The following is an 8,205-nucleotide window of genomic DNA, read 5'->3' as shown; positions in this document are numbered from 1 at the left end:
GATTAGCCCAAGAATTGAACTTAAAAGATGCTTGGAGGGAACAAAATTTAAAAGACAATTTACCTTCTTTTCTAACCCACACAAATCATGGTCCAGGATTGACATGAGTTGGATGGACCCAGAATTACTGGAGAAAGTAGAAATAGTGGAAATACTGTCAAACACCATAATCCAATTAAAATTAAATGGAGAGGAAAGAAAAAGATAGGTAGATGGACGTGTAACAAGACTTTACTACAGGACAAAGAATATACCCAAATGATAAAGAAGGAATTAGAGTTATTTCTATAAATCAATATGAATGAACAGACAATGATCCAAAATTTGTGGGATACAACAAAGGCCTACCTGAGGGGTCTGACCATTGCTTATACAGTAAAAAAAAAAAAAAGATAGGAAGAAGTAACAGATTGCAACACAGGAAAAACTGAAAAATTTGGAAGCCAAATTGCAAAAAGACCTGAGTAATGAATTAATTAAAAGAGTATTAAATTTGGTGAAACACAAAATAAATTTAAACTTACAAGAAGAAATGGCCAGGAAGTTGAAATTAGTAAAACAAAATTACTTTGAGAACGTGAACAAGCCTGGGAGATGGGTTTCATATAAACTAAAAAAAGAACAGGAGAAAAAAAATATAATGTCCCTACAGGATGATAATGGAACACTATGCCCACAAATTGACCAAAAAACCCCCCAATAGCTAAAAATTTCTTTGCTAATCTATACAAAAAAGAAGAAATCCCGGATGAGAATATTACACAATACTTTGAGGGTAAGGATTTACCCACTATCACGAAAATCGATCAGGATATGTTAAGTGAAAGAATAACTGCAAAAGAAATAAAAGATACAATTGGAAGACAAAAAACTAATAAAACTCCAGGACCAGATGGAATACTTGTGGAATTCTATAAGGAATTTCAAGACTTATTAGAGGCCCTATTGGTGGAGTTGTACAATGTGGTCCTAGAGCAGGGGTTCCCAACCTGGGGTGCGAGATGATATTCCAGGGGGTGCGAGAAAAGTCCAGGTAAATAATAGGATATTCAAACCGTGCCAGTCAAGCTGGGAAAGAAATTCTTTGAAGATCTCAATAAAAGAATTGCCAAATTTATTTGGCAAAAGAAAAAAACCAGAATAAAATACAAGCTAATGCAGGACAGTAGAAGTAAGGGAGGCTTTGCCCTCCCTGAACTTGAGTTATATTACCAGGCTGCAGTTAGTAGCTGGATTAAGGATTGGGTTATTTTAGCAGATAAAAGAATATTGATGATAGAAGGCTTTGATTTACAGCTTGTCTGGCACATGTTTCTCTGGGACGGGAAAAACAGATGTCATAATTATTTCCAAAGACACTGGGGAAGAAATGCTTTGTTACACATATGGGAAAAAATCAAAAGGAACCACTATGTGAAAATGGCTCTCTGACTATCACCAATGGAGGCACTAATATACTCCAATGTCATGGATTTGACCAAAAGAATAAAATATAAAGAACTTATAACAGATGAAGGAGAATTAAAAACACAGAGCCAATTAAAACGACAAGGAATTGAGATAGGTTGTTGGCTGTATGTTCAAATCCAAACAAGACACAAAAAAGATAAGGAACAATTCAGATTTTATACCACATTTCAGGAATTAGATAAAATACTGCAGGGAGGTGAAAAAAAGATGATTACCAAAGTATATAACTAGCTATTGGAATTCAAAATGGAGGAGGAGACAGTTAAGGAGAACATGGTAATGTGGGCCAAAAATTTTGGTCATACCACTGATTTGGATAAATGGGAACAATTATCGCAAACAAATTACAAACTAATGCTATTGGTCTCCTATAAGGAGAATATCTATAAAATGTTTTATTGGTGGCACCTTCTACCAGTGAGATTAGCCAGAATGTTCCCCAACTTGTCACCCAAATGTTGCAAGTGTAACCACAGCCAGGGAACATATTTTCACATATGGTGGACCTGTCCTCAAGTACGAAAGTACTGGCTCAAAACTCGAACATGGCTAGAGGAATTAACAAAACAAAAAATCAAATTCATACCAGAAATCTTTCTGTTAGGCATGTTAGAACTGACATGGGATAAGAAACACCAACATCTAATATTGCATACTATAATTGCTGCAAGAATCTCTCTAGCTCAAAACTGGAAATTGACTACAATACCGACAGACTTAGCGGTGATTAATAAGATACACCAATGTGCAGAAATGATTAGACTAACTATATTATTAAAAAACAGGGAAGAAGAAGAATATTTTACAATATGGAATATTGTATAACCGGTTAAAAAAGAAGTGGAGTAAAAATATTTTGTAAAAATGACCAATGAAATTGCAAAGAAGAACGTGATATATGACAAATATGTGTATATATGTAAAGTAATGTAGACAGATAAGTATTGCATTTTAATAGTAATATAATAAGTAAGGAATTAGTAAATTAGTTAAGGACACACTTATGGTAAATAAATTGCATTATTACTAAAGTACATTGCTATAGCATCGCTGTAAAATGTGAGAACTTGTTTCTTTTTTTAAAATTTTTTGAAACTTTGAATAAAGAAACATCTTTTAAAAAAGAATAAAATGTAAATTGTTTTTTGTCTGGATGGTGTTCTCTCCATGCATCATAAATCTTAGCCTCCCTTGCCAAATCATAAAAAAATTCGGTAATACCTTTTTCTTTTTTTTTTCTTATTTTCACCTTTATAATCCATTGCTTTATCAATAATCATATTAAAATCACCTGGAATGCATATCTCTTCATATTGTATGTTCTTAATTTTGTTATACAATTTTTGAAAAAAGTTTTTTTGTGGGCCATTTGGGGCATAAATTTCTATCAAAAGAATCTTTCTGTTTTCTAATTCTATCTCCACCATCAGTATCCTACCATCTTTGTCTTAAAAAATTTCTTTAGCCAAAATCCAATTTTTTATGCATAACACCACCCCTCTTTTCTTTTGTTTATCTAACAATGCAAAAACATTCTCTTTTTTATTATTTAGCAGATATTTTTGCTTCTCTTTTATGTGTACTTCTTGTATAGCTATTATGTCCGCATTCAATTTTTGTAGGTTATGAATTTTTTTTTCTTTTCACGGGAGAGTTTATACCATTGATATTCATTGATATTACCTCACATTTCTCTCTTTTCTTAGCTGTTGCTTTGTCTAATGTAGGGATAGGGAAACTTGGCTCTTCTATCACTTATGGACTTCAACTCCCAGAATTCCTGAGTGAGCCATAATAGGTTCCCCATCCCTGGCCTATTGGTTTTTCAGTTGTGGGGGAAATAAATTTTTGACTTGAATGGGACTGTTTAATGTACAAATGTAGGACATATATGAAACACCTTCAGAATGTAGGACATATATGAAACACCTTCGGAAATCCTACGAGCCTCCTTTTGACCCTGAAAGGTCCCACAAAAATGAAGTTTTGAAGATCGTGCTTCGCAGAGACTCTTGCTCACACATCTTCTCTCCCAGACAGCTGGCTCTGCCCCCTCCCCGACTTAAACTTTCTTTTCTGGAGGAGAAGGGCATAGATTTATTGAGCAAGAATTTGGGAGCTGAATCAGGATAAGGCCACATGCACTTTTATTTTCAGCCCAAAGATTGCTTTGTTCAAGGTTTGCCAGGAAGTGACAACCTACTTAAGGATAACCTAACTGTCAAGAAGTCAGGGACCAGGAAAAATCGTACATTCCAGAAGAAAAGAGAAATGCTGGCCCAACACTTACCGTTCATGGAGGCATCTCTTTTAAGAGACACAACAGCCAACATGCTGTTAAAATGACAACATGCTGCTAAAAAAATAAAACTAAACATCCAATCAGTGCAATAAAACAATTGTATTTAAATGTCATTGCATTAAAGTGCTATATTTTAAAAATGTATTCAAAATTGTTAATTAAAATATAGATTTAAACTGTGAAAGGGTTTTAGTAATATACTGTCTGATAGAAAGAGTAATATAACAATAGTGCCCATGTTGGCGGGGAGGGAGGGTGGATTTACATTCCTGGCTGGGAAGTATGGGTTGTAAACCAACACAACTCTCAGAGTGTGCCAGATTTGGAAAGGTTTCTTTAGAACAATGTACAAAAGTGATAGGTTCAATACTTGTATAAACTCAGGTACAGCTTCTTAAGATCTGCTCCCAGGAATGAACCCATTACAGCAAATTTCTCCACCTTAAAACATTGAGTTGGAAGAAGTGTGATCGCATCTTTCAGTTGTTCAAAGCAAGGTAAGAGAAAGCAGGTTTACACTACAGGTTTAATTTGGACAAAGTCTTGGAAGAAGCAGAAACATTACAACCCCAAATAAAACCTAATGTTAATGTCTGTATGTTCTTTCCATGGGCCATCTGAATTCTACATGAAGACGCACCATCAACAATTGATGGGTCTTTTCCATTCCCTACCAACTGCTTTCATTTTATAGCATTTTTCCAGATGACCAGATCAGTGAAACTCCAAATGTTTTTTATTCTTGTAACTTCTCAGATGGGCCTAATAAGAAAATTGCTGTAAGATGGCTTTTGACATTTTTTCTTATGCCAAATGCAATTATTCTGTCAGTGAAGGAATCATATTGCTATTTAAAAAGGTTTCCTGTGAATGTATTTACCCATGCTTATATCCCCTATAAACCATTATCTAAGGGAATTATTATTTTTGTGCTATCACTGGTAACATATTTGAATTGACCCAGTTATCAAACAATCTTTCCTACCCCTATATCATTGTAAAATGTGGACATTTGATCCATGCTTTGTCACATTTAGTCAATATATCAGTGCTATATATATATAAAAAAAAAAGCCAGGAAAGCAAAAGGGAAAAGAATCTCTGCATGCAGGTAAATAAAGAACCAGAAAAAAATGTAGTGGATCTAGTTGAGATCTTAGTAGATGATTTAAAAATTATGCTTACAATGTTAACTTTGTGCAGAATCATTTCTTTATGCATCTCATTAAAAGGTGAGTACATTTTGTTTTGTTGGGAATATTTTTTCTTGTTTCTCTTGGTGTTATAAGAGATTGTTATCCCTCTTATAACTGCCTTCATCGTATCCCAAACATTTTGTTTCGTGGTTTCTCCATTATCATTTTCTTTTATTAAAAAATTCAATTCCTCCTTTAGTTTATTAATGTATTCTTTCTCTCTTATTAATTGAGTGTTTAGGGTCCATCTTTTCTTTGGTTTTGCCCTGCCCTTCCATATTACCTGTATTGGATTATGGTCAGCCCATTCATTAGGCAAAATTTCCACTTCTTTTGTCTCGTTTGCTATTTCCCCACTCATCCATGCCATATCGATCCGTGTCCATGTTTGGTGGGGATTTGAATAAAATGTAAATTGTCTTTTTTCAGGATGTAATCTTCTCCATATATCTGTCAGATTTAGCTCTTTCATCATTTCCCTACAAATCTTGGGGAGCTCTCTCTTCCCCTTTTTATTCTTCCCGGCATTACTGTGATCATTTTGGAAATCAGCAATGGAGTTGAAGTCCCCTACTATGCAGATATTTCTTTTTTGCAATTCAACCAATTTTCTATATAGGTGTTTAAAGAACTCTTTTTGGTCTCCATTTGGGGCATATATTGCTACTAAAAGAATTGGAATATCATTAATCCAGATCTGCAAACCCAGAGTCCTTCCTTCTAAGTCCGACCATATTAGCTCAGATTTCAAATCCTCTTTCACATATACTGCAATTCCCTTCTTTTTCTCCTCATCTGCTGGTGTGGTAAATAACTTTCCTAATTTCGGGCATTCTAAATATTTTTCATCCTTCTTCTTTATATGGGTTTCTTGCAGGCACGTTATATCTGCATTATGTTTGATTAATTTAGATAATATCCTTTTTCTCTTAATTGTCGAATTTAAACCATTTATGTTTATTGATAGTAATTTTTTTTCTTCTCCCATCTATTTAGTTTTGTTTCGCTCTTTGTCGTGTAACAATTCCTCTCTCTTCTTGCGCTTGTGTTAATGTGGTTCCTTCTGTCTTTTGTTGTGGATAGATGTTCTTTTGGTTTCCTACCGTTCCAGTTCTATTTTTATGTCCACCGTATTCTTCTTGAAAATTTGTGTCCAATTCCTCCCCACTACTTTGCTCCTGTGGACCCACCATCCGTTCGCAAAAATCCTGGGCTTTTTCCATAGTGTCTATTTTAATTTTCTTCTCTTTCCATGACACTAACATTCCTTCTGGAATAAGCCATTTAAATGTAATTCTTTTTTGATTTAAATATGCTGCCAGAAATTTATAGTCACGCCTTTGTTCCCTTATTCTCCTTGGTATCTGTTTAAGAATCACAATTTCTTTCTCTTTGTAGGTTATTGTTTTATCTCTTGAGGTTCTACATATCATGTCTTGAACACATCTTCTAGTGAATCGTATGTGTACTTCCCTGGAACATTTGTGGCATCTTGCATAGTTTGTATTAACCCGGTAGACTTCATCAAACTCTTTTTGAATTTCATCTTTATCCATCTTCAATAAACCGGCCAGTATTTCTGCCATCAAGTATTCCAGGTCTTCTTCTTTTGATTCTGCCACATTTTGGAATCTTAGGTAAGTTGCTGCCTTGTCCATTTCTAGGAGGATGAGGGAGTCCTCCATTTCTTTGCTCATGCTTTTGAGATCTTCATCCACCCTTTCTAATTCCCTTTCCGTACGTTCGATTCTTTTCTCTACTTCTTTTATTATAACTTCATTTTTCTCCAAGGCCTGCTGCAACACCCCCACTTTATCCTCTACTTTGGAAATGTCCGCTTTCATTTCTGTCTTTAGTTTCCCCATTTCTTCCTTCAATTCATTGATATCTGCCCTTGTTTCACTATGGTTTTTAATCATTGTTTCTTGCAATCAATGAATCCTGTAAGGTTAGGAACATTGCTTGAATATTCGCATTCGAGATGCTAGTTGACTTCTTTGTTGGTAGTGTTTCCTCTAATGCTTTTTGTGCCATAGGTGAAGATGTTGCCAAAGTGGTCGTTATTGTGGGATTAACCTTCCTACCAGATTTCAGAGCAGTGGTAGTTGTAGTAGTCATTTCCTTTAAAATTTGTTTTTGTTGTTGTACAATGCTAAATATATTATTCCAAATTGGCATTCAATATTTTTAGTTCTGTAACTAAAATTGACCAGAATCTATCAATCTATTAAGTAGCTATATTCTTAACTAATTAGTAAAGTGTATATGTATTTCTCTAGTTTAACTTCAATATAAAGTAACCTTAACTACACAATATATTACATTCACAGATACACCTACACAATGAAATATAATATTGGTCTAAAGAGCTCTAAGATTGTAAAATAACTAATGCTTAATATTCTTACTATCTCCCCTATATTCCCCTTCAAATTATAACAATCTCTATTAATAATAACTTAACTAAATTAATTAATCCAATGTTTTAACACTCTAATATTTCTTTACTAAATGTACATATTTATCAAGAGGAGATCAAAGAAAAAAAGCAAGCATATTTCCACATAGCATACCATCAACAAGTAGGAAAGAAGAGAGGCTATTTTAGTAAGTATGTACACACAGAAAGGGGTAGAGGAAAAGAAAAAAGAAAATTCCAAAAACAAGAGTTTTTGTTTCCATTTTTCACTTTGGAAGCTTCCACTCTGTGCACACCGGAAATGGCAAATGAAGATTTGCTGAGTAACAGCTGCCAGTAAGCAATGTTCCCACTCGCTTAGAGACTTCCTCTTTTACTTATATTTTAGTGTTCTTTAAATCAATTGTTCTGATCTCCTTCAAATAGAGAAAGGAACTGTCTCCTCTGCTAGGACTGGTTCTCAATTTTCTCAGAGTTTATAGATTAGATTGTGTCCCTTCAAACAGTTAGAACTGTTACTTCGTTGTACACTTCAGCGTTCTGGATACCGCCTATGACATCACTCTGTCTTTTCTCCTGATCGGCTTCGTTCTGCTTCTGGCTCTGATTTAATAGCTTCAATCCAAATGTTAGTGATATTAGAGTCTTTTTACTTGCCCCCCCCGTGCTGGTCTTCAGACTTCCAAAATTCTCTTTACTTCTTTTTTATTCCCAACTCTCTTCTGCCTGCCAAGCTCCTTCACTTTCACTAGACCAATTCTTTTGTAGCCGCTTTCTCTTAGAGCTCACAGCAGGCATTCACACAGTATTTAACAGCC

The 8,205-nt window shown here is 34.6% G+C and overlaps 1 long non-coding RNA gene across 1 annotated transcript; it reads left to right on the top strand.

Moving 5' to 3' along the window:
* Positions 1 to 5,104: 5,104 nt before the first annotated feature.
* LOC148124051 (uncharacterized) lies at positions 5,105 to 7,574 on the top strand. The gene is made up of 3 exons (XR_015739940.1): positions 5,105 to 6,605; positions 7,005 to 7,069; positions 7,498 to 7,574. It is a non-coding gene; the product is annotated as an uncharacterized LOC148124051 (long non-coding RNA).
* Positions 7,575 to 8,205: the final 631 nt, after the last annotated feature.

The sequence above is a fragment of the Pseudonaja textilis genome, chromosome Z, assembly GCF_049901715.1.
Source record: "Pseudonaja textilis isolate UNSWEBS1 chromosome Z, rPseTex1.2, whole genome shotgun sequence".
Taxonomy (NCBI): domain Eukaryota; kingdom Metazoa; phylum Chordata; class Lepidosauria; order Squamata; family Elapidae; genus Pseudonaja; species Pseudonaja textilis.
This window is presented reverse-complemented; position numbering and strand designations above follow the sequence as displayed.